We start from the raw sequence: 24,748 nt of genomic DNA on the forward strand, positions 1-24,748 counted from the left end.
GCTGTCAATCACATGTCGTTTCATGAGAGACTCCAGACTCTGGCGCTGACAAGACTGAGCCTATTTGATCTGGGCTTTTCAAAGTGTGGAACGCCTGAATGGCCATCAGAAATCATTCGCTTCTTCCTTGGACATTTGAGTACGATTCTGACGGACGCAATCATACATGGGCTAAAATAGCACCTATCTGGTTAATCTTTTTCTATTAAAAGTTGGTTTGAGGTTTTATTTGATTCCTTCAGTCAGTCAAAAGTTGTTAATAACTTTGGAAGTTTGAAGGCTGAGGGGAGCAGATCATAAGAGATAAACAGCATGCATAAGTACTTTGAGGTTATCTTTTGGTTAGCCTTTTTATTTTTTGCTAACAGACTACTAATTTATTATTCTTAGTCAATAGCAGTACACTGACTAGTTAGATATCTTGTGGCTGGGTTGATTTGTGAGGCCTATAAAATGAAGCCAGCTTGAGGTATCATCTTCTATCATTTAACAGAATAAGTAGCAAGATCAGAACCATAGTTGGACAAACAAATGATTACATTCACTAGAGTAAACTGGTTTCATACAATGTGGATAAATGGTTAAGAGAATATATGAAAAAAGAAATTCCTTCTTATGCAATTTTTGCTGTGTCAACAATCAAAATCTAATTAAAGACAATGTAATGCCATCTTACAAGCCAGAACAATGGCAGCATGTGTGTCCTCTGAGATCACTGACACACTGGCATAATACTCATAAAACATGCATACGCGTATTTAAGAATCAACCTTAGTCAGGCTTATATAATGAGCGGAAGTGAAAAACATTACTGAGGTCAAATGGGTTTCTGGCATGCTAATCACTACATGTATATTAATATGAATATATATTTTCTAATCTATGGGAAAAATAAAAGGAACAATTATCAGCTATTCTATACCCACTTATAATCCTGCTATAATCTATAAAGCTTCCAGTGTTTATTGTTATTTGTCCTATCAGTGCACAATCTGTACATAGCACAACAGAGAACGCCTAAGATGCATAATTCATATTTATGTATTGCCATTAAAGATTCAACAGCTCGACAAATGATTTTCATAAAAAAACAAACAAACAAGGATGTATTGTGAAACAGGAACAATGGGAAGCCTGGCATTTGCTATGAATTTATAACAAGCCGTGGCCCTGCATTTTAATCCTCAATTTCTGTTAATATAGAAGGCAAGTGTAAGAACTTTACAATTGCAAGATATGTCCAGTGCCTTGGTGAAGGTGTCAGTGAGTGTTTATAATCTGCTTCATTCTATACACACAGACGCCCTTTTGTCTATCCATATCTTAATAAACCTCCAAGCCATTTGCCTTGTGTGAATTAAATATTAAAGACATTCTCTAGTCATTCTACCAAATTAACCTCTTAACTGTATGTAATGGCTGAACCCTAATAGCAACATTGCATGACAATTACATGACAGATTAAATTGGACAATTCTTTGACCTATTTGCTGGTGTTTCAGTGCAGCCAGAGAAAGACATGCAGATGGAAAGGACAACAGAGATCTACTCCTACAATGCCTCGGGCAACAAAAATGTTAATTGTGCTGCTAATAGTGTGTCTTTCTTGGCCATAATCTGTAAAAACTCGTTAACGTCAAAGGATTACAGGAAGATTGCATATTAGCTTCAATCTGCCTTAATAGATATTTACAAGGATTTCAGGAATGTCCAAAATACTGTAGAAAAAGGCGTTGGTGAAGACATTAACTGCATCTAGAAATGATATGAATATTAAAAGGTTTGAACAATGGGCTCCTAGACAGAAATGGCACTGTCGATAATGATTATTTATTAGACAAAAAAGAAAATGCATGCGCAGAAAAGGTTATGTTGTAATTGTCCAAAGTTACGCCGATGAGAGGCTGAATATATGCAGACACACATGCATTATTTTGACAGTAATGCACTAAAATGGCCTATCAACAGCAACAACTGTTCATCTTCCTGAGACAACCTATGTTGTTCATTGCTGTACATTAAGACCTTAAAACACTGCCAGAATCCCATTAATATGTCTCATTGCATAAAATTTCCATTTGATTTGTATTCTGAATTTTAGATGACCAGCAGAGCACTGGAAAACCCTCATTATTTCATATTCAATCAATCACTCATCGGCGAGCGCTTGTATTATGCCAGTTTGGGCCGAGCGCGGTTTCATCTTGATTATGGAGATAGGCATTAAAATCAGAGGAACAATGCAGCCTCCTAGCGCTCACTGCTTCTTGAAGATGTCACAATTTCATTACTATTGACAAGCTGCATTATAATGTACTTATGTGTCCTCCGTGTCTCTATCAGGGTTCAGTCGACTGAATGAGGAACAATACGTGCCCTTCAGAAAAGCACTCTATATTTAACATTGGCAGAATCCTATCCAAAAGAAAGACATCATGAGGATGTGGTTAGAAATGATTACTGTATTTGTTGTGCTGCATGGTCCTTTTCTTTCTAAAATAGCAATCTTTTATCACCATGGTCAGTCCATTGTTTGCTTATATTGTCACTATAAACATGATAATTAATGGGATAACACTTTACAGTAACTACACATTAGTCATACTAGTCATAAATCATGAGGAAAGACTTTACTCATAATGAACAAATTGTTTAGTAACTACTCAATTTTGGGTATTAATAGGATATAGTTTTAGTTAGTCATGTGTAATTAAGGCTGCAAATAGTGTCGTTATTACAAAGTTACTGATAAAGGTTGAGGAAAAGGCAAAACCCACTCACTAAGTTCAACTTTCCTGATAAACATGTATTGCCATAATATGATTAAAACATTACTGTGGAAAGGCTTTTTGTACTTTGACAGTTTTATCAGCTCAACGGAAAAAAAAATGGTGTCAAAAATGTCATATTAATATTTGTAAAATGGCCTGACAGGGGCTAAAGAGCGTAACACTGGGACACAGAGGGACCTGTGAAAATAGAAATGGTAAAAATGAATGTTTTTGTGAGAAAACAATTTCTACAGTTGCTTGTACAAGTATGTGGTAGCAGGGACAGGCCTATTATCACAGCAGCTAAAATACTACTGTCACACAACAGGAACATGGATTGGACAAGGAACAGACCAGGGACCACAAACTTTTTCAATTTCACTGTCAATTTCCCGGGTAATTACTGGTGCTTCTGATGGACTTTTTATGACACCAGCCCCCTCCTGTGAGACGCTGGATGGGCTCATAACTGCACTGGTGTGTGGGGCAACTGGACCCACATTTTGACACCAATTCCCTCCTTCCCATAAGTGAAGCTTGTCACCGGGCCTGACCCCCGCAGTGCCCCTCCTCAGAGCGGCAGGACACAGACCAGCTGTATGTTACCCGCACCACTAGCCCCAAGATGGGTCAACTGGACCATAACCTCTTTGTGTGTCCCAGAGATTTTTAGCAAGTTTGAGTAAAAAAGAGAGAAGTTTGGTTGAGTATGTAATTTATATACTTTATATAGCTTGATTTTATCTTTAGTGGCGGTGGGACAACCAGTAGTGGGGACAGAGCAGGATCACATGTTTGCTATTGGAGTACTTATCTTGCACATGCGCAGCAGCCCTACCAGAGTCAGGCAAACATATATTGGAATGTTCCTAGGTTTTGAACAAAAAGTTGAAGCAACAAATAACAAAATAAACTAGAATTATTGGCCAACACATTTCCAGAGACAGTGATCCCAACTCACAACATAATAGATTATAGTCTAGTTAAGGGGTAAATGCTTCATCGAGCTAAAGAACTTACATAATGCATTATAGTAACAACAAATACAGTAAATAAGGAGTCGTGACAGCAAGTTTGTTTCAATGGTCATGTAAAAAACTAACCAATAACCAATCAGTGCAGTATCTTTTTATGATCAAAGTACTCTTAATTATCATTCTTACTCATTTCACTAAAGCTTTTCCACAGCAATGTACATTACAAGTGACCTCAAATCTGTAGAGCAACGTCCATTTAAAAAGTGCAGCGATATTATATCAAGTCCAAACAGCAGATAAAAGGCCAACGTTAACATCTTCCTCCTTAATCTTTCCACATCAGCGCACTTGACAAATCATCCAAAGCTAAAGGGGGCAGTGTTGGAGCTTACTGCTCGACATTTGCTCTGACGGGATCAAAAACTCAGAGCACATCTCCCTCTAGACATCGACGGACCACCAAACAGATGAGTCCACGGGCCAGGGGTCACAAATCATTAAAAGTCATCTATCAGGCCACTAATTCCTCCCTAAATCGAATATTTCCCATGTAAATATGTCAAAACAGGAATGAAATTAGCGCCGGCAGTTTATTGACTGTGATAAAATCTGAAAAGCACCACTGCACATAATTACACACTTGTCAGCGCCATAAAAATTAGCTTTATTATGAATGGGATGGTTTTGTACAACTTCATTTGGGGGCGGATGTCTTCCAGATGGGCTTGCTCTATGCACTCCAGTGGTTTTTAATGCAGCTGCCACCCCTCTTTCACCCTCATCATATTCTGGAGATGACAGGAAAAAGTTAAAAGGCCCCATCAGCTGATTGCACAACATTTGATCTCTGTAATAATGATGATAAGACTGGCCTCTGCTGTGAACCTAATCGGACAGGAATCAGAAAGTTGCAGATGTTAAAGATGGCGGGACAGAGAGGCCAGTTTCTCTGTTCCCTTTGTACTTTGGTTTGATTTTCATTATCAAGAGGGCATCTTTCAACATGTTCCGAGTCTCAAATTTGTTAAACTTTCACACATCTTCTGCTTATATGTTGTAAAAAGTAAATCAGTGCTATAAAGCTACAATTTAGATACAAAGATCTATTGCCGTTTACTCTAAATACAATGACATTACAGGGACAAGACATTTAAAGAAAACACTCAAATTATCACAAACTAACTGCACCATCTCTGAGCTTATTGTCATTTCCATTAATGGGCCATTTTCTGATCTATGTTATAATGTTGTTTCTTCATCACAAACACACCTGGAGTTATTCACATAAAACACACAAACCCTGCATATTTAGGCAGAGTTCTTCTCTCAAACAAAAGACACTGTTCCACCTTGTGATGTCATGTGGTAGTACAAAAAGTGTTCCACTGTGTTTTTAAACTCCATACACCTTCACTAGAACCATTTGGATGATTTCAGCCCTGGAATTACCAATCTCTACTGAACTAAATGTAAAAAGTAGCTGTTAACTTGAAAACTACCACTATGTGACATAAGGTGGAACAACACATTTTGATCTTTGGAGATGTAGACAGACGAATACTAAAGGGTTAGTCAGACATGTGTGAATGAAACAAAACAACTTCAGGTATGTTTTTGGTGAGGTTATAACAGTTTAAAACTCACAAGGATCAATTTTGTGTAATAAAAGAACTTTAAATGATCAAACGCTATTTCAACATTGATTTTTGAATAGTTTTAGGTCTTCATCTATATCAATTTCTATATATATGACCCTCATAAACAACTTTGTGTAATTCACTGCCAACATCTAGAAATCTCAACAAACAGGGTCATGCTATGGGAACCCTAACATGGGCACAGAATAAAGCGGGAGTAGACCTGTCCAGATAACAAATTTCAATCATGATATATCGCAATATTTCTATGTAGCAATAAACGATAATATTGAAAGTACTTTATGCCACTGACACACAGCAAGATAATCCCAGTAAACTTATTTCAAAATATACAGTATCATTAAAAGGCATGAGCTGCAAAAAATAAACAGCAGAATGAATCAATAATTAGCCATAGACGTTATTTATTCTCCCCTATACATCTCAAATCTCACCTTATTAGATAAACATAACCAAAATCTCCCCACTATTGATAAGAAATTGTACTTTCATGATACTGTATTCCATAATAATTTGCCATGCAGCGTCAACAGAATAAGAGCAAAACTGGTGTCTAAGACAGACTTTGTGGTTTATGTGAGTTGAGAGAAATGGAAAGTGAAGCTCATTTTTAGTTGCATTGTCCATTTTATGATGAATTTAGAAATCTTTTATTTGATGAAATGTTCAGCCGATGCCCTGATATGTTCTGGTGTAATGACAACGAGATGAAATGGTTGTTTCATTCTAATGTTTATAAGTTAGCATCATTTCTCTGTAAAGCCGTGAAGAAGTGGCAAATGAGTTGTTTAAATGACTTAATTGGTATTTAGAATACAACAGACCAGTTGTCACACGTGTGTTACATTGTATTTTGTTAATGGTGTCTTATAAGCACATTAAAGGACTCTGCATTTTTTTTGTATGCAAGACACAATAATAAAAATGAAAATAGATTAATTCACGTACACACGATAAATACTGAGCCCCAAAATATTTTGTCCCAGTTTTCATATGTTGAATGATAAGTCAATATAGCAATTATAATGACAGGCCTAAGGGGAAGCCAATCAAATGAACCTTCTGAAAATGGATCCTGTTGTCACATCCAAAGAAGGACTTGCAGTGAATAGGGAGAACAGACATGAGTGAAATACAACAGGCTCACCTATAAGCGGCCTGTTGTGGAATTTCTAATAGTCAAAAAGTCTTAAAGATATAAAAATCAACAGAGAAGTTGTCTTGAATCAAAGGTCTGATTTATTGAATCAATTGTGCACAATTGTCAAAGAGCTGTGTCCCTAACGGTGTCGTCTCACCCTCAGCTGACAAATGTAAATAATACAGAGTATTTATACCACCAAAACAATCTTGCCAGTTTGGTCTAATCGAAGTGGCTTTGACGCCAGACACAAAAGAACATAACAACATAACAGATAGTATTATGAAGGTTAGGTCAAAATGATCCATAATAATACAAATAAAGATTTATGCTAAAGAATGCCATAACAGGCCTAACTAAGTGTGCGTTATTTTGCGTTGAAAATTACATTATATTTCTAAAAAGCCTTTTGCCTAGCCTTTCTCTTTAGTACTGTACGAGCTTGAAAAGTGAGCATTGTGACACACATTTGTAATACAATTCATTGATAAAAGTAATTTCTAAACCACATCTCTGTACTTATAGCATTAGACGCTTAGCTGCTTTACACATCCCACTTGTCAGCCCACCACTCATCACTGCCTCCTCTTGCGTGTCACTTGGTTGCACTAACAGTTTTATCCCCATATTTTATTTAAATTTGTCATTATTATTTGCGGCCATTGTTCCTACCTTCTCTTACCCCATTATCATATCAATTATCATCTCAGTCACACATCCTGATTTCCACTCATATCACATTTACATCAAGTCCATAATGCATCTCCTGTTACTGAATTATTTAGCTAACAACTTGAACTAGAAGGGCCTGTTTCATATTTAAAACAGACACCTATTCTTAATGGCAGCATCTGCTTAATCCTGAAGGAGCCTTGACTTGATGCAAATTTGTCTCTCTGCTGACATGCACACTGCTTCCTGTCTCCTTTCCTTATTCTGCACCAACAACTTTTGCTCAGAAAAAAGGAAAAAAATACAACAGAAGTACATGAGGGGGCTTGAGCCTTACGTTCTGTACATTGCTGCAAAATAGTGAACATAGTAACTGAATGTAGGGCAAATTAATTATGTCAAAACATATGGCCAGTCGCTTTAACATAATTGCACGGTCCTCCAAGGAAATTCAGCTACCCAATGATTTACAGTACACCACACACATAGACCCAAATAAAACCCAGACTAGAGGCTGCACATGTAAATATCACTACATAGAGAGATGGGAGTGCATAGTCACTTAAGGCCAAAACAAAATGATTACATCACACACGCAAACATCACATCCGCAAAAGAGTTTGAAATAAGGCTAATATAAACAACGGGCTTATAGTAAGAGCTTCTCTTATCTTTTACATTTTTACTGCAGTTGTGTCTCAAGTATCCCCTTGAGTAAGGATGATTCTTCTACAAGATATAAACCTGTTTACCAACCTATAGTCAATGATGATACATTTTCTTGTTTTAAAAATATCCATATCCAAAAAACATCATATAGAACAATTTATACATACCATAAATGCCATTCAGTTTTACCTTTTAAATCAGAAATCAAGCACCCCCTGGTCAGTGCCACCTGTTTGTAATCCTGAGTGGGAAAAACAGGCAGGACTAGGTCTGTCACAATAACACATTTTGAAGTTCAATATATTGCTGAAGAAAATATAGACAATAAATGATAATATTGAACCCATGAGCAGATTTAAACCACAAAAAATATTCAAAATATTTTATTAAAAATCATGAGCTGCAATAAATACAACAGCAGAATGAAACACTTTAATACTTAGTCTGCATCTGTAATAAGTCATAGAAGTTATTAATTCAACAGTTTTTATGGCTCAAATCTTATATAGCCAAAAAATACCCCCTCCCCCCACAAAAAAAAAGATTGTTCCAGCTTTCATATATTGAACGATAAACTGATATAGTAATTATTGTGACAGGCCTAGGCAGGACACCACTCAAAAGGTGATAAAAATGCTTGGAACAACTTTGTAGCTTCGTAAGACAAAAACAATTCAACTTGAAATATTTGGAAGTGGAGACAGCAGAAGCGCAATTTTACAGTAAGCACCATGATGCCAGCCAGAACAAAGAAGAAAAAACAAACTGTGACATTCACAAAGAGCACAAAATAAAGCAATTATCTGTAACATGTTTAATTTCCCATTTTACTTAATTAAACAAACAAAGGTGAGTAAATATGTTATTTAGCTGTGACTGAATGTCTTCCTGACAGCGTAGTGCGTCTCTAGTCGATTTGTTGTCATATACCGAGACAGGCATTATCAGGGAACAAATTTCTTTAGTTTATGATGTTTGCTACAGCATCATTATTTATATTCTACATCAATCTTCACCTTGATCACTGACTGAGAAGCCTGTCTGCTGCGATTTGCATTACCAATGGGACAGTTAAAATACAAGACTTTTCTGCATACGTCTTATTGTTAGTTATTCCCACATGTAAAACTATCACTAACAAACTGTCCTTTAAAAGCAGTGACACCTCCATGTTGTCTATGGGTAATTTATGCTACGGATTCAAATGATAAAAATAGCATGGATGAGCACATGTGAATGCTGTGACATTGAGTTTGTTGCTAGGCACAAACCAGTGAGCTTTTTCCGCCATTCATTACAAGCTTGCCGATATTAATTCTGTCATGTAACACTTTTGATTTGACTTATATTTTCACACTTTGTTTGTCCTCTCTGGCAGTGAATGAAAGCAAACATCTATCCTGTGTGTGTAAGTCACCCTGTATTTTCCGATGACCATTTTCCCCAGATCCTCAGTCTCCCACTTGTCTAATTACCATACAAGTCTTTTTTCAAACTCCCCCTCCATCTTTCCCGAAGGAGACCACATGCAACTATAATTGCCTCCCTCATTAGTTATGTTTTCACAAGACGGCATAGGGGGCGATTAATTTTATCACTTAATTTTGTCACTGATATTTTCCACCACCGCAGTATTGATGTATCCACCGGTGCCAGGCTCATTTTTCAGCAAAATTAATTGACAAAGCCGTAAAAATTTATCAACATATCACCAGATTAGGCGACAAATTGATGCAATGAGGGAATCAATTGTGTCTGTGTCGCGGAGGGCGCAAAAGCCGCAACCCCCGAAACCGCGGCGGACCGGCACGACCACTGCCAGACTGACTTTCGGTGGCAGGTGCCGTGATTTATGTTTTTATTTAGACAGGGGGCATAAATCAGAATGAGTTACAAGTGTGCTACTGCCTCCCCTTGAGAGGCACACACCAGCGAAGGCACAATTCACATGCAATACGCCCAACCAGCTTCGACCCACAACATACGCACACAAAACACACACACACAAATAAAGGAAACAACTGAGATATCATCAGGCATCCTCGGAAATCAATACCAGAAGAACAGGGCGAGGAATACTGAACGGCAGAGCAAAAAGTGAAGGGAATGGTAATGGAGTGGCATTAGAAAAAGAGATCAGGAAACAGTCGGTATCAGACCTTCTCTTGTACAACTGATGATGATTAATGTGATTACTGCTTTTGCTTAATAGGCAGAACTTTTTTTTTTTTTGATAATCTAGCCACGAGCGTCAATTCCCATGCCCAGATAATGGAACAGGATGGGGTAAGAAAGGATACCCTGTATACAAATGTTGATCACTTAAGCGTTAATTTTCAAGTAAAACCAAAGAGATGACCAAAAGGTAGAAAGTGGTGTAATCTGGACAAACATCAATGCATTACTATTTTTGAACAAAATGAACTATACTTCCTTGATGAGCCCTTCATGTCAAATTGAGTCTGGTTTGGAGAGAAAGACAGACAAATGTGCGGATCAAGTTGAAAAGTCTCCAGACGGTGAAATTTAAGCACAGGCGCTCTTCAATCAGTAAAATGTTGCAATATGATCTACAAATGGCCCATTTGCTCTAAAAGCAGAAATAATCTGACTATTTAAATCTTTTGCAAACTGATCATTTTATTTCTTTACTTACTGATATGCACCAAAACTCCCTTTTTGATTGCAAATTTCTCTAGAACAAGCCCCAGAAAAATATCACTAACATATAAATTAACTCAAACTATTTATAATGTGGATTGTGAGGAATATTAAAATGTAAAACCGTGCTGTGCTGAATACAATTTTAAAATTACTTTTAAAATTTCTTCAATTTAAACATTGTGTCAAGTTAAGAGACAGAGCAGCAGTATAAAGAGCAGAGCATTATTAAACCACACTTCTTCCATTTAATTTTCAGGGGTCAGCTGTGATCAAACCAGTTTAGCTTATCGTGTCTGGTGGAGAAACGAATCAAACTGAATAGTTTTAATATGATTGTATCTACAGCGTGACCCTGTCCACCAGTGCCTGCTAAACATTTGGAGGTTGTGACCCTTTGGTTGAGAAACACCACGCTGCTATAACGCATGACCCCACGTGTCTGCATTTCATCTGCTCAGCACAGACCAGCCGGGTGCGTTGACAGTCAGTCTATCAAACGCATTCAGTTGACCCCTAATGTGCCGTACTTCACCACACACGGAGAACAAATTGAGGACAAAATGGCCACCGCGCATCACCTAGCGCTCTCAGGAGGGCACACATTTCATCCAAAAGCCAAAGGAGAGACGGAAAAAAACAAAACGCTCCGAAGTGGGAGAATTGCTCGGGCGCCTGGACTGTCATGTCTGTATAAACAGGCATTGATTTTTCTGTCCAGTGCTGGCACCTCAGCCATTTATTCTCAGGTTTGTGGTTGCGGCCCGGCGGGGATGGTGAAATTCTGTTACTGTCCGGCCTGCGTCCCTAGAGGATCTGTGTGTGAGAGAATAGATTTCACCTGTAAACCAGAAGAGCCACTGCAGCCACTTAACAAGGGCAGGCCATGTCACCAGAGGGCAGGAGGGGGGCAGGGGGGAGGCACATCAGACACCCACTGCGGAAACATGAGGGGGAGTGAGTGACAGGAGACATATAAAGCATAGTATAGAAATAGAAGACAAAACAGCAAAATGAGCAGTTTACCAGGGTTGGTGAAACGGCATTTTCTTGACCTGGTGACAATACCTCCTTGATTACTAAAATAAAAAGGTTTAGGACATAAATAAATAAAATGAACATGAGCACATTAAGATTGAAAAGTCCCTTTTTTCAGAGCAGTTTGTACAGAGTGAAAACCGAACCACATTAAATAGTGAATATATGAGCGAGGCGTAATGCTGTGATGTCAGCTGTAAGGTCACTTTGTTCATGATACTATTTTTAGATTTTTATGGTAGAAGAAAAATGACACAATTTGACCCTTTATGATTTCCATCAAGTCCACAGAAATGCTACAGTAGTGTGTCTGAAAGGGCATCTGATATCTATCAAAATCAATATGTAAATTGATGACTAGTTGGATATTGCATATTACTGGTTGAATAAACTTACACCCAAGTCATGTTTAAGAAATTGTCTGAAAGAGTATGTAACGTGTGCACTGCAATGATCTGATACTTTGCTTTTACCTCAGAGTTGATGCCTTTTGTTGTTCTTGTCACTGTTTGTGTTGTTGTAATGTAACTGTTTGTGTATATGACACTAGGTTGCTATGCTGACAAGTAGATGTGAATGTACTATTCACCATTTATTGGTCTATTTTGGAGACTGGCTCCAGTGAGTTAAGACTGTTTTGCTCTTGGTTTGGAGTGGGTTATGGCCTACAGTAGCCCTTGTGTTCCAGAAATAAACAACCAGAAGAAATTTGGTGTGTTTCCTTACACCAGAACACTACAGTATATTTTAAGTTATCATAATAATGACACAACTAGGAGCTTGTCTTTATATCTTGATAATTGCACCCATAACATACCCCCCCCAAAAGCCCCTGTCATGTGCTGTAGAGGAGAGTGCAGATCACACTGTTGGCCTTTGAATTATTTCAGTCTGTTCACAAAAGAAGTGTACTTTTACTCAGGCCTAAGTTTGTTAAGGTGTTATTGACAGCGGCGCATTGATTTTGTTGTAAGTCTCTCTTTTTCACCGCTGTCCAATTGATTCGGCTGTTGTGATGCCAGACAGCATCCTATACAACTCAGTCCTGCTTTCTCTGCTCAGGTTTAAAATTGGAGTAAACATTTATTATATGAAAAGTCTCAACAAAAAGAAACAGCCAGACTGATAGACATTCATGGTGATGGGTATGTGTAAGTTATGGTTATGTATAAGTTGAATAATATAAACATATGAGATACTTCATGCCATGCGTCATTTACATAGTTTAGAACAGCAGTGGAAGAAGTACTCAAGATAACAACATACTCAAGTAAAAGTATCACATCCAAAAAAGTGACTTAAAAGTACTAAAGTACCCATTGAAAAATGCACTTTAGGAGTAAAAAGTACAAGTATTTTGTGCAAATTTTGAGGTCTTACAAAGCTTCAAATGCAGTGACTATAATGAACTTTGTTCAACAGAAACAATTGAATTAACAGTTTTTTTTTATTTTGTTTGCTCAGACTGCAAACATGTTAAAAATAAACCCCTCAGTATTTTTGATTATTGTTTAAGACCTGCTGAAAAGGTTGTCTTTGAAGTCCTGTTTAAAAATCTAGTGGAGTAGAAAGTACAGATACTTTCTTGCAAATGTAGTGAAGTTAAAGTAAAAACTAAACACTTAAGTACTTTACCACTTTCACTTCATTTCGTTCCACTACCAATTCAGAATGTTTCACGTGGGAGATAAACTGCAATATGGGTAATATCACAATAAAAAAACACTGTACAAAAATTTATAAAAAACAGTAAACGTAATATTTCTGCACTTTTGTGGTTAAGTTTCCGTGTTCATTCACGTGCAATGCTTGAACTCAACCAAGACATTTGCAGGCATGTTTTAGCACATATGTGATGGATTGCCATAATATAGTCTTTAATAACATCATTGGGATTGGAAAAAAGTGGAAACAAAAATAACAAAAATGGCTCATTTTTAGTTAATATTACCCACTCCCAGTTATAATATTTTGCTCAAATGACAATATGGTGTAATCCAAGTATTTATAATTGAGTTTTAACCAATTAAAGCTGTGTTTTGTTACTATTTTGAATCATATTGCATCTGTTCAACATTGTGAAAAGTGCCAATATTAGTGCAGGGCTTTGTAAGTAACTGTTTCTCTCCTGAAGCTCACACTGTCCATGCTTTTGGTCATCTCTGGACTTCATCACAACAAAGTCCTGCCTGGTTTAATCTGGACTATGACGGCACTTGCGTGAGGCTATATTTCAGTTTTAGCTCAAATGATACTGCAACACCAAATCTTCCCAGCTGCTTTCACTTACCAAGACAAATGTAGGACCCGGGTTGGCACGCTTCGCAACAAGGGGAACCTGTAATTGAGGAACATTAAAGAAACAGTGAGTTTAGTCTCTCGCACGCGGCTCTGTGAAGTCTCAACGCCAAAGTGACAGTAATGATAGTGTGAAGGTTAACTGGTGGATGAAACCCCAGCCATCGCCCTGAATAGAGAAAGGTTTGAAAAGTACTTATTAATCAAAGTTGGTAACATTGGAGACACCCACTTAAAATCACTCGGCAACACACCTATGGCAACCTGCTCAAAGACCTTGACAAGGTGGTTATTTTTACCTAACAATTGTCTTTAATGAAAATGCTGTTGACAACAAGCGGATGGAAGAAGAGCTTTGAATACTAGTGTCAGTGTTGGGCTTGTTTATCGCACTTCGCCCTCAAGTTAACCATCTGATTGTTGGTACAAAACATAGGAACGTGAGTGGTTTTAATCTGGTTTCAGCAAATAATGAAGCAAAATACTATAATAAATGGGGGGCAAAAAGCCAACTCAACATGTTTTGAAATCATTCCTATGCAGACCCATAAAGGATACACAAAAACAGAATGTACATGATTGGTATTCAATTAATTTCATCTGTACAGCACAACACAGAATAGATAATCAATTACTCAGCTACTAATTAATAAATAGTAAGATGTATAGTAATGGTATAGTAAAATGCCCCTTCAGATATTCAACCTTTAGTTTCCTATCCCAACTTTTATGAGACCCACTCCTGCCATCAAGCTCGATTACATATCAAAAAGTAAAGTATGCTGTTTATGAAAATTTAGAAACCACTTTTGTTTACCTTTGCAGTGCCTCAACTTTTTCGAGAATACTGCTAACAGATGAGACAGCTCACTTTGATCCCAATCCACCAGCATTTGTATGATTTTTATACCCGACAGGCTTCTGTAACTGCGCACGCTTTAGGAACAACAAGGCAAACACAGGATTAGGAAAAACACTGCAGTTGTTTGAGGAATTGTGTGCAGAAAAAAACATTTATAAGTAAGGATTGGTTGTTATTGTTGTAGTCGCCGGAGCTAATGTTTTTGTTTGAGCCGCAAGGAGTGCACATCAAGCAAATTAACACTTGCAGCTTTGGCCTTAATTGCACATATGAGAAAAGCGGTGGCTTAGGGACTGTTGTATGTAAATAGGCTTTCACTTGGTCGCTGCATGCTGCTTTGTACTGTAAAAAAATGTTTGCTCATTAAATAATTCTGGGCAAAAATGCAGAGGAACAAATACAATAGTGGTGCTGTTAATGAGGAAACGTGTGTCCAGCAAACAAGTGGACCATTTGGACAAACTGGCCACCAATAGAGTACTAGAAAATCTAAGAAATAAAATATTAGACACAGAAGCGACTATGTAAAATTATGTTATTTTCCACCATAAAAATCTCACCATGGTCCAATGTGGCTGAATTCTTATTTGAAGAGTGATAATTATTATACAGTATTTTGGTTAAACATGCAGTAACAGTATACTTTAAAAACATTTTGACTTGTTCCTTTCCACAAGCCTTTTCAGTAGAGAACAAGGAAACATAATGCAGTCATTCATACATCATTTGCTCAAATGTTTTGTAACCATATACTTTAAAACAGTGGTTGTTCCAGGTATGTTTTTGTTGGTTTAACTTCTACCTTCTAACTTCAAGTGAACTGTTCTATAAGTGAGTGTGCTGGTGTGTTAGATTTGCTTTTGTATGATTGTCGCTGCTCTTTTCCTTCTTTGTCCTGTAGACCGTTTTACATCAACCTGCTGAGGGCCTGAAGACTGAACCCACATTGGCTCTAATCCTTTAGTCATATTTTTAAATGTACATTAATATGTGCTGTCCCTTCACAAATAAATAAAATAAGAAATAAGAATATTGCATCTCTGGAATTATGTCTGATTGCGTTTATTTGCCAGTGTCCAATTATCCAATGATGGCAGTTTGATCCCTCGTCTATGTCCGGGCCCATGCTAAACCCAGGGACATAATATAATTGTAGTGTGTCTCAGGGAGCTGGAGGTAATGAGCGAGCACCAGCATCAGCAGCCGCTCAGCGCATGAAAGCAGCACCACAATAAAGACCAACACAGGGCCAGGGCTGTAAATATCCCAGGGCCACACACTACACATGCTAATTGCCTTCCCAAACCAGAGTGCAGTAAATAATGAAATTTTAATTCTGCTCCTGCCATTGCTTTTCTTCATTTATGTTCAAGGGAGGGACTCGATAGATATGGGTCCAGAGAAAAGGTAAGAGCCACTATTCACCAGGCCAGGCGTATACAGTGCACAATCAGTAAAAATATTTGGAAGCAGGATGTAAAGAACTAAAAGACAAAAAAGCTATGGAATCAAATGACAATTAGATTGTTTTTTTAAATAGTTTTTCTAACACAGAGCATGGATCATTTTTAATGCTGCCTTAGCTCAAATCAACTTGAGAATACAACCTTTTTTTCAGTGCAGTCTTGTAATTCTAATTTCTGTACAAATTATGTATATATTTACATTATTAAAGTAGTATTTTGACTAGCACTAAGGTATAGGCTACGTTTTACACTCTGTTACTGACATCAGCAGCTGGGACATGTTTTACAGCCGTTTAAAAGCCAGTGTTGGGACATCAAAGTGCTAGTGTGGTTGTTTTATGAGCTAACAAGACGACTGAGCATGAACTCAACTCCAACAACTTCTATGTTTTTACAATAAACCGGACACAATGGCGTGATGGTATGATTTATTATATATCAAAAAGCAACTTGTTCCTGTGAGAATAAACTCCATGGGTCGAAGAGTTCCTTTCATATCCTTTGAAATATCCTCCATTTGTAAAGATATAGGACACAGAGGACACCACCACGGAGAAAATTACTTTTGAAAATCAATTTGTGCGTTTATACCCCCAATTATAAACAGCAGACGTCCACCAAGGCAGAAGCAAATGGCTGGACTTGAGAGCAGTTAAAATACAGAGATCACTACCATTATGTCAACAGTAACTAATCACTGTAGTACTTGTCACTATTGCTACTCTTTAATCAGTGATTTTTTAAAGAATCTTTGCACAAAAAGTCACCAGCAAATCCAAGGATCAAATGTGAGCATATTAGTGGAGCTTACCTTTTAACTTTGCATATCAAACTACAAAAAACAACTTTGTACCCTGTGTATTTTTAATACCTCAGTCCTTTTACAGTACAATACCTCTATACTGTGCTTGGTCCTATTTCATAAAGCTAAAGACAGACTGCTGCATGTTTATGATAGCTGACATGGTTTATAGCATCATCTGTACAATGTAGCCAGTAGCAGACTCCCCTCTTGTTGGCACCTTTTAGCATTGGCAAAACTCAAAACAACGCGTCATTCATCTTGATCGGCTGGCAAACACAATCAAATAAATCAACACTTTGCCCAAATATAAAAATATTTGTGTTGTGGGCACATAATGAATGGGCACAGCTGGACTAATTAAAAGCCATCTGAGTTTCATTAATCTTGGTTGTGGAGTTGCATCGTTTCTCAAAGTGGACAGCCACGCCTTTCCCAGCACTGGCCCGTCGTCCTTGGACTCATTTTTCAGGTGATTTGGAAGAAGAACACTGCCTTTTGCTTTATTAGCGCAGTGAGGAGACATGAAAGCACAATTAATATTGCATTTCAACACAAAGAAAATTATCATTGCTCACCACTGCAGATTACCACACGGGAACACACTTTAACAAAGACAGTGGACTTGGAGAGGAGCTCTGATGCGTTTAAGGGAAAAAAAAAAATGTTTGTAAAGTTTGTATAATGGTATAACTTGGGTTCTGACTTATGTAGTGCATCAATTGTTTTCTAAGCATTGTATTTAAGATTAACAAAAAAAAAAGAGGAAATGTAGTATGATTTGCTTTAAAATACTAATATCGATGGATCCATTTCTTTTTTGGGAATTTTTATTGCTTTTATTGTTTTTGGTGGAAAGTAACTAAGTACAAGTAGTAAAGTATTGCACTTAAATGGAATTTTTAGGTATCTGTACTTTACTTAAGTACATTACTGTGCATACTTTTTACTTTTACTTTGAGAGCAGGTATCTGTGTGGTTCTACTCCACTACATTTTTGAACAGGACTGAAAAGTAAAAAGTACTTTTCATATGATTTGACGGGTTATTTTTACCATGTTCGTAGTAGCATCCTGACTAAAGTTTTTGAGTTCAAGCTTCAACAAAAAAAAACACACACACACAATTCACAAGAAAAATTAAGAAATTAACCTGTACTACTACTGACCAAAATATGTATATTTTTTAATCAGTATCACTACATTCAACACTTAAAATCTGTGTCAAATACTTGTACTTTTTACTCTTAACGTACCATTTTAAACAAGTACTTTAATACTTTTACTTGGTAGATTTTTTCATGTGATACTTTTACTTGAGTAACGTTTTGCCTATCTCTGTGCTATTACTTAAGGAACAAAACTGAGTACTTCATCCACTACTGCATTTTGCACAACTGCACGATGAACCCAAGGCCACAGTACAACTTTGGTTTGACTCCTTATCAGAGTGAACAACAAACAAAGCTTTACTTTCTGTGAGATAGCAAAGTTTTCGGATTTATCATTTACCCCTTAAAATAAAAGTATCCAATTTTACCTTCACCTTGTTATTCTTGTTTCATTTGGGTACAACTTTCCAGATTGCAATTTGTCCCCAAGGTTTAAAATACAACAACTAAAACCAGAAAAGTAATGATTATGTTTTAACCAAATCTTAAAGTTGCAGCACATAATCTCTCCAACTTAATGTGGCTTTTATGAAGACGGCTGTGTTTGCCTACAACAAAACCAGACTACCATTAGGTATGTATAATGTTGTTTAAAGCCAATTGTTGCATGCTTAATTATTCATTTCTTTATAAGCACGGTGGGGCATTTTAAATCATTGAGTGCAATCACAGGGGCAAAGACCATTAAGCCCTAATTTGGCCAATATTTGCCTAATAAAAGTTTAATGTCTGGTAATAATTTTTGAAACAACATTTTTTTTAATTAAGTTTAATTTGAGGGGTGATATTGGGGCAATTTTTCATAAGGAGAGAAGGCCATATACAATAACGACACCCGAGAGTAATGTTGTAATTGCTGTACACATTAAAAGGTAGGGAAATACAAGAAGAAGCAAGGGACTATTTTAGAACTATGCTATGGTAATCTTTTGAGCGTAGTGGACAAAACTTTACTTTGAAAGGGAACTAGAAATACTTTTAAAAACATGCTTGAGCGTAGTTGGGCTCCAACCACGATAAAAGCCAGCTACAACTTTCTCTAAGATCTTTTGATTTGTCGTTTAATCGGCTTCTTCCCACTCCTTTTTGAGTTTAAATAAGAAAAATATGTGAAATGTGCTGGACACATGTATACGGACTGCTCAAAATGAATAAATAAATGAAAAAAATTAAATGATGGCATCTTAGTTTATCAAAACCTGTACGAGTCAAGTAACCATTATATTTAGACTTATATGGAACAACAGTTTTGTAAGAGATTGGGAATTAATTTTTCTTTGAATGGAAAACAATATTACTTTTAAACAAATCATAAAGTAAGTTGACATAATGAAACCTCAAATTCCCTTTCCTCTCCATACAGTATTTGCTTTCCCTCTCCACCACCCAGAGGCCGACGTTTGAGCGACTTTATTAGCTGAAAAGGATTATTATGTAATGTGAAAATGGAACAATAGTGTGCCAGATGCTTTTTGCACAATTATCCCGAGAAAACAAGTCTCAAGTCAAGTCATGGTATTATTTGGTCATTTTTTCACGGACCACTCAAAATTGCCCAATTATGTTCTATTAGGGCAAGGCCAGCCCTGTCAATTCACACAGCAGCGTTTGGCCCCCAACCTTCAAAGACGCTCCACTTGGGCTTAATAGCTCTCAGAAGTTTTCAACATGACTCAAAGTGATAATGTTCCACCTAATAAAGTTTGTTTTAGCTTTAGATCTAGTATATGAGGTCCCTAACATGGAGGAGCGTGTGTGTTTCAGAAGGTGTCCAATTACGATGCCACGAAAATCAGATTTTATTATAGTTACAATGCTGCAATGTTTGAATATAATTGAATAGAATGTAACAATGGTGACTACAATTGACCACAAAAGAAACAACAGACTAACTCAACATATTATGTGGTACAGTGAATGAAACATATGCGCCACTATTTGCACCATTAGCCAGAAATGTGTTGTCTGGCTTGCATTAATTCAACACTATTTGGCAGTGGTTTCATGTAAATTAGCTTTATGCCTGACAGGCTTACAAATGTTACTGTAAACTAAATTATACTAAATAATGATGTTGAAGTGACAACAACAGAATGCAAAAAGTCCCACTGTAATCCTTAAAAAAGCCTTAAGCAAACCTGTACTGTGTCTGATAATCACTGACAAGTCTCTTTGAAATTTCAAGTTAGTCCTTGCAACTGGCAATACCACATGGGCCAAAAATATTTTTATGTGTCAAAATTAACTTGGTAACAAAATTTAATATGTATTGTATTATTCACAAAGTCACCTACTTAATTTACATTGCTTATTTGGGCAGCTTACGGTTCGCTCTTACACAGAAATGTAACTTTACTAAAACAGACCTATCTCAAAGTTCTCTCCGTTTACGCCACGAGGAAACTTCACTTCATACAACATATTTCCAAGTCAACTTTACTGTTCCTAATGAGGACCGCTGAGCCAAAAAATTCCACAAATTATTTGGTGATTTTTTCAGTGTCTTGTTTTTGGAAATGGTTTTGTCTGACATGGATTTCAGAAATGCCCAGTTGTCATGTCATCGCCTGGTGTTCAGTCTTGCCAACGCCGCAGAGGTCAGCTCACGTACAGGCTCTTACACAGGGAGGACTGTGGCAACCCTCATGTTTTTAGCTTTACATCTGTTATTTTAGCAGCTTGGGCCGATCTCATTATGTTGCAAAGAGTTTAAAATGTGAACCAGACATCCACCTTGATTTTATTTGTATTGGCTCATCATGTCTAACCAAGTCACTTACAATATTCAACATGGGCAAATCAGATGTTAGTGGGAACAAAAAGAATTTCATTGGTGAATTCAAGTATAAGCAGTTAAGCAGCAGATTCTCGTGATTGGTCGAAGAATTTTATGCACAACCTTGCCCATTTTGAGCCATGTACAACCTATAGAGATTCAACACGATGATCTAACCAGTGAATCTTTGTTGTGGTAAAAAATATAGGGCACCTTAATGTGCAAAGGAAACAAATGTGCCATTTTCTTATATAGAGCCTTGGAGCAATGCCTTTACAATTTTGGCCTGACTGATAAACAGCAACGTAGATAGATTTTATATTATATACAAAGGTTCTTACATTTCTCCAAATCATTAAACGCAACTATAGAACAACCAACAGGACGGCACATTGACATATTCATCCATGTTCTTTCTAAATCTAAAAATATCATGGGAACTGTTGGATTTGATAAATAAAAGTGTTGGTGACATGACCCTGTGGTACGATCCATCTGCAGCATCTCTCCACAACCTCCTCCCTTTCTTTTCCTATTGGACAATCCCTCCCCTCTCTGTCCAACTCTATCTTACTTGAGAGCCAGCATATGTCTCCGATCACCCCCCTTCCCCAACTCCCCTCTTCCCTCAGCCCCTCGGCGTTCCCACTTCCTACTTCATCTTTCCCAGTTCTGACTCTGGCCCGTGACTGGAGAGGATATCAATCACCGCGAGCCCAGACTTGTCAGAGGAACACATTCTTTTATCTGTCTCGCTCGCCTTCCTTTAACAAATTTGTTCCAGTTAATAAGCCCTCCCCACTGACCCCCTCTTCCTAATTAAGCACAGGCAGCATGTAGGGAATATGATACTTAATTAATGATGAGATAAACTCTCTCCCAAGGCCCTGTCAGGAAAGCGTGACACCATGTTTGGCAGTTTAGAAATCAAATTAATACGACAAAATGATGTAACAAAAGTAAAAAAAAAATAAAATAGATGATAATAAAGATATCAGAATCACATATTTCTTTAACAACTGAGGTATTCTAGAGTAAAAAAAAATCATTATAGAAAGTGGCGGTGGTTCTCAGGTACCCATATTTCATAGTGACCCATTTTAAATTCCTAATGCTTTGATGGCAGGTATATTTTACTCAAGAGAGCCAAGTCTTAAAAACAACCCAATGCCAATAGATTTTTTCTTAGCAATTCTCTCAATACTCTCATGATAGCCTTTGTATTATGTTATTCTGCTTATTCAGCTATTTTGTAACAGGGTATTTTGACATATTTGAAATAAGTCTATGCCTTACAATGGCTTACAAGTATAATTAAATAAACTAGATTTTTTTCATTTCAACAATAACTTATTATTCTACCCACTCACACTGTGTTTTAAATAAAGGGTGGGAAAAACAGACAAATCTAGACAAATTCGAAGGCTCATATTATGCTATTTTCTGATCTATGTTATGTTATAATCACAAACATACCTGAAGTTGTGTTTTGTTTCATTCACACATCCTGCATATCTAGGCTGAGTTCTTCTCTCAAACAGAAAACACTCTGTTCCACTTTGTGATGTCATTACAGGAAGTGCTTCACTGTGTTTTTAAACTATATACACCTTCACTAGAATCATTTGGACTGGAAATGCCAATCTCAACTGAACAAAAGGCAAAATGTAGCTGTTAACTTGAAAACTACCACTTCATGACATCACAAGGTGGAACAGAACATTTTGACCTTTGGAGATGTAGACAGACTAATAAAAGTTAATAAAAAAGATTACTCATACATGTTCGAATGAAACAAAACAACTCCAGAGAACATAACAGCATTATAAAATGTCTTAAAGCGTCGGTTTACCCAATACAGGACCTTTAATTAATATTGTGACTGACTTAACAAAACTCAAGCATATGGATGTAGCAGTGATGAAAGTAGTGAAGAGTAGTGAAAATAGTCGCTACAGGACAATAATTAACCCAATAAAGTTTTTGGTTTTTTTTACAATGTGCATGTTTGAGCCATATAAAGTGATCTCATATATTCTAAGTAAATGGTTAAAATAAAAGAGTGACAACAAAGGCAGCATTAATCAGAATGAGTCTCCTCAGACACAGTGAAGATATCGATGACAACATATTTATTCTTTTTGATCTCTAAGCTTTTTATGAGACTTGTGTTTACAACTAACTTTACTTTCTTTAATCATGTCCAACATCTCACTCTTTTATTATGTTTTAACAGGCAAACGTTAACAGCTGACACACTGAATCGCAGTTAATAATTCATGGGCACGGTTTTCCAGAACATATGGTGTACTTTGGTTGTGACAGGTGATGTAGAATTTTATTAGTCTGACAGGCACATTCCAAATCCAGGCCATTTGGGTTTGGAAAGATATGTGTTAGCTGGCTTGGATATAAACACTATGGCCAATACATTGTTAACCACAAGTCCCCACACCCTGCATTCTTTTCTAACATCAGCCTCAAAGTCTCATCTTTGGCCTTGATCTAAGCTTCCTCACAGACTGTCTGAAGCTCTTATTACCAACTCTATACACCTACCTCTTTGCAAAATAGTTGTTAAAACATACTATACAAAAAATGGGACCATCCCCAAGTATAAACCACTACAAAGTGAATCAATATGAATGTAAAACAGCAAAACAATCATGATAGTGCAATGGCAATGCTTCTCAACAATGTCTAATCATCAATACTTGAAAGGTTTTAAGAAGACTTCTGCACACTGTCGCTCTCTTGGTTCACTTTAATTAGTACAATGTTTCGGTCCCTTGGAAGTCTGCGTAAAACCTTTCAGCCAAGTGTTTCTCCTCCAACGCACCTGTCGCCCAGTCAGGTGTGCAGAGTCTACACAGAAACTATAAATAAATAATAATGCTTCCAAAAGGTCATTAAAAGATAAGGGGAGTTTGATGTGTTAGTAGTCCAAAACATTTAAAGAAATGCTAAATGGATATGCTTAATTCCATACTGTGGTGGAACAATGGACTGGAACATCCTGGGGAAAGCAACATTTCCATGGAGACAAGCAAGTGCTGAACAAACCACAAAAGATGCATAATATACCTTTTTTTTTTCTTTCCATTTTTTTCAGCTTTATCCAGGGCTAGGTTGCAGAGGCAGCAGTTTCAGCAGGGAGGCCCAGACTTCCCTCTCCACACACACTTCCTCTTCCGGCAGATCCCGAGGCGTTCCCAGGCCAGCCGAGACACAGGGTCCCTCCAGCGTCCTGGGTCTTCCCCGGGGACTCCTCTCGATAGGATGTGCCCGGAACACCTACCTAGGGAAGCGTCCAGGAGGCATGCCTGAGCCACCTCATCTGGCTCCTCTTGACATAGAGGAGCAACGGCTCTACTCCGAGCTCCTCCCATGTGACTGAGCTCCCAGAAAAACAGGGCTATTTTTTGCACATGCTGTACTCACAACTTTTCTTTTAAAGTAATTCTTTGTTTTGCAGCATCTTAGCCTACTTACGCAACTGCAGACTTTATCCAACTAAAAGTACTTAGTCACTCCCATTTAGCAAAACCTCATAACCAAATGCACAATTTTTCAATCATGTCACATTGCCGACGTTACAGATATCATGAAGACAGTTAAGTCGTAAACTACTTTAACCAACCCGGGCGCTGAGATCACGTTGCAACTTGAGCTCTTCATCTCGGCAATTTGTCTTGACGATGACAAGTACATTTAGGCTCTTGTTCTCCCTCCTCATCTTCGAATTAAATTTACACTGACTACTTTGATATGTTTGGGAGTGAGTTT

The sequence above is a fragment of the Periophthalmus magnuspinnatus genome, chromosome 11 (assembly GCF_009829125.3).
Source record: "Periophthalmus magnuspinnatus isolate fPerMag1 chromosome 11, fPerMag1.2.pri, whole genome shotgun sequence".
In the NCBI taxonomy this organism is placed as follows: Eukaryota; Metazoa; Chordata; class Actinopteri; order Gobiiformes; family Gobiidae; genus Periophthalmus; species Periophthalmus magnuspinnatus.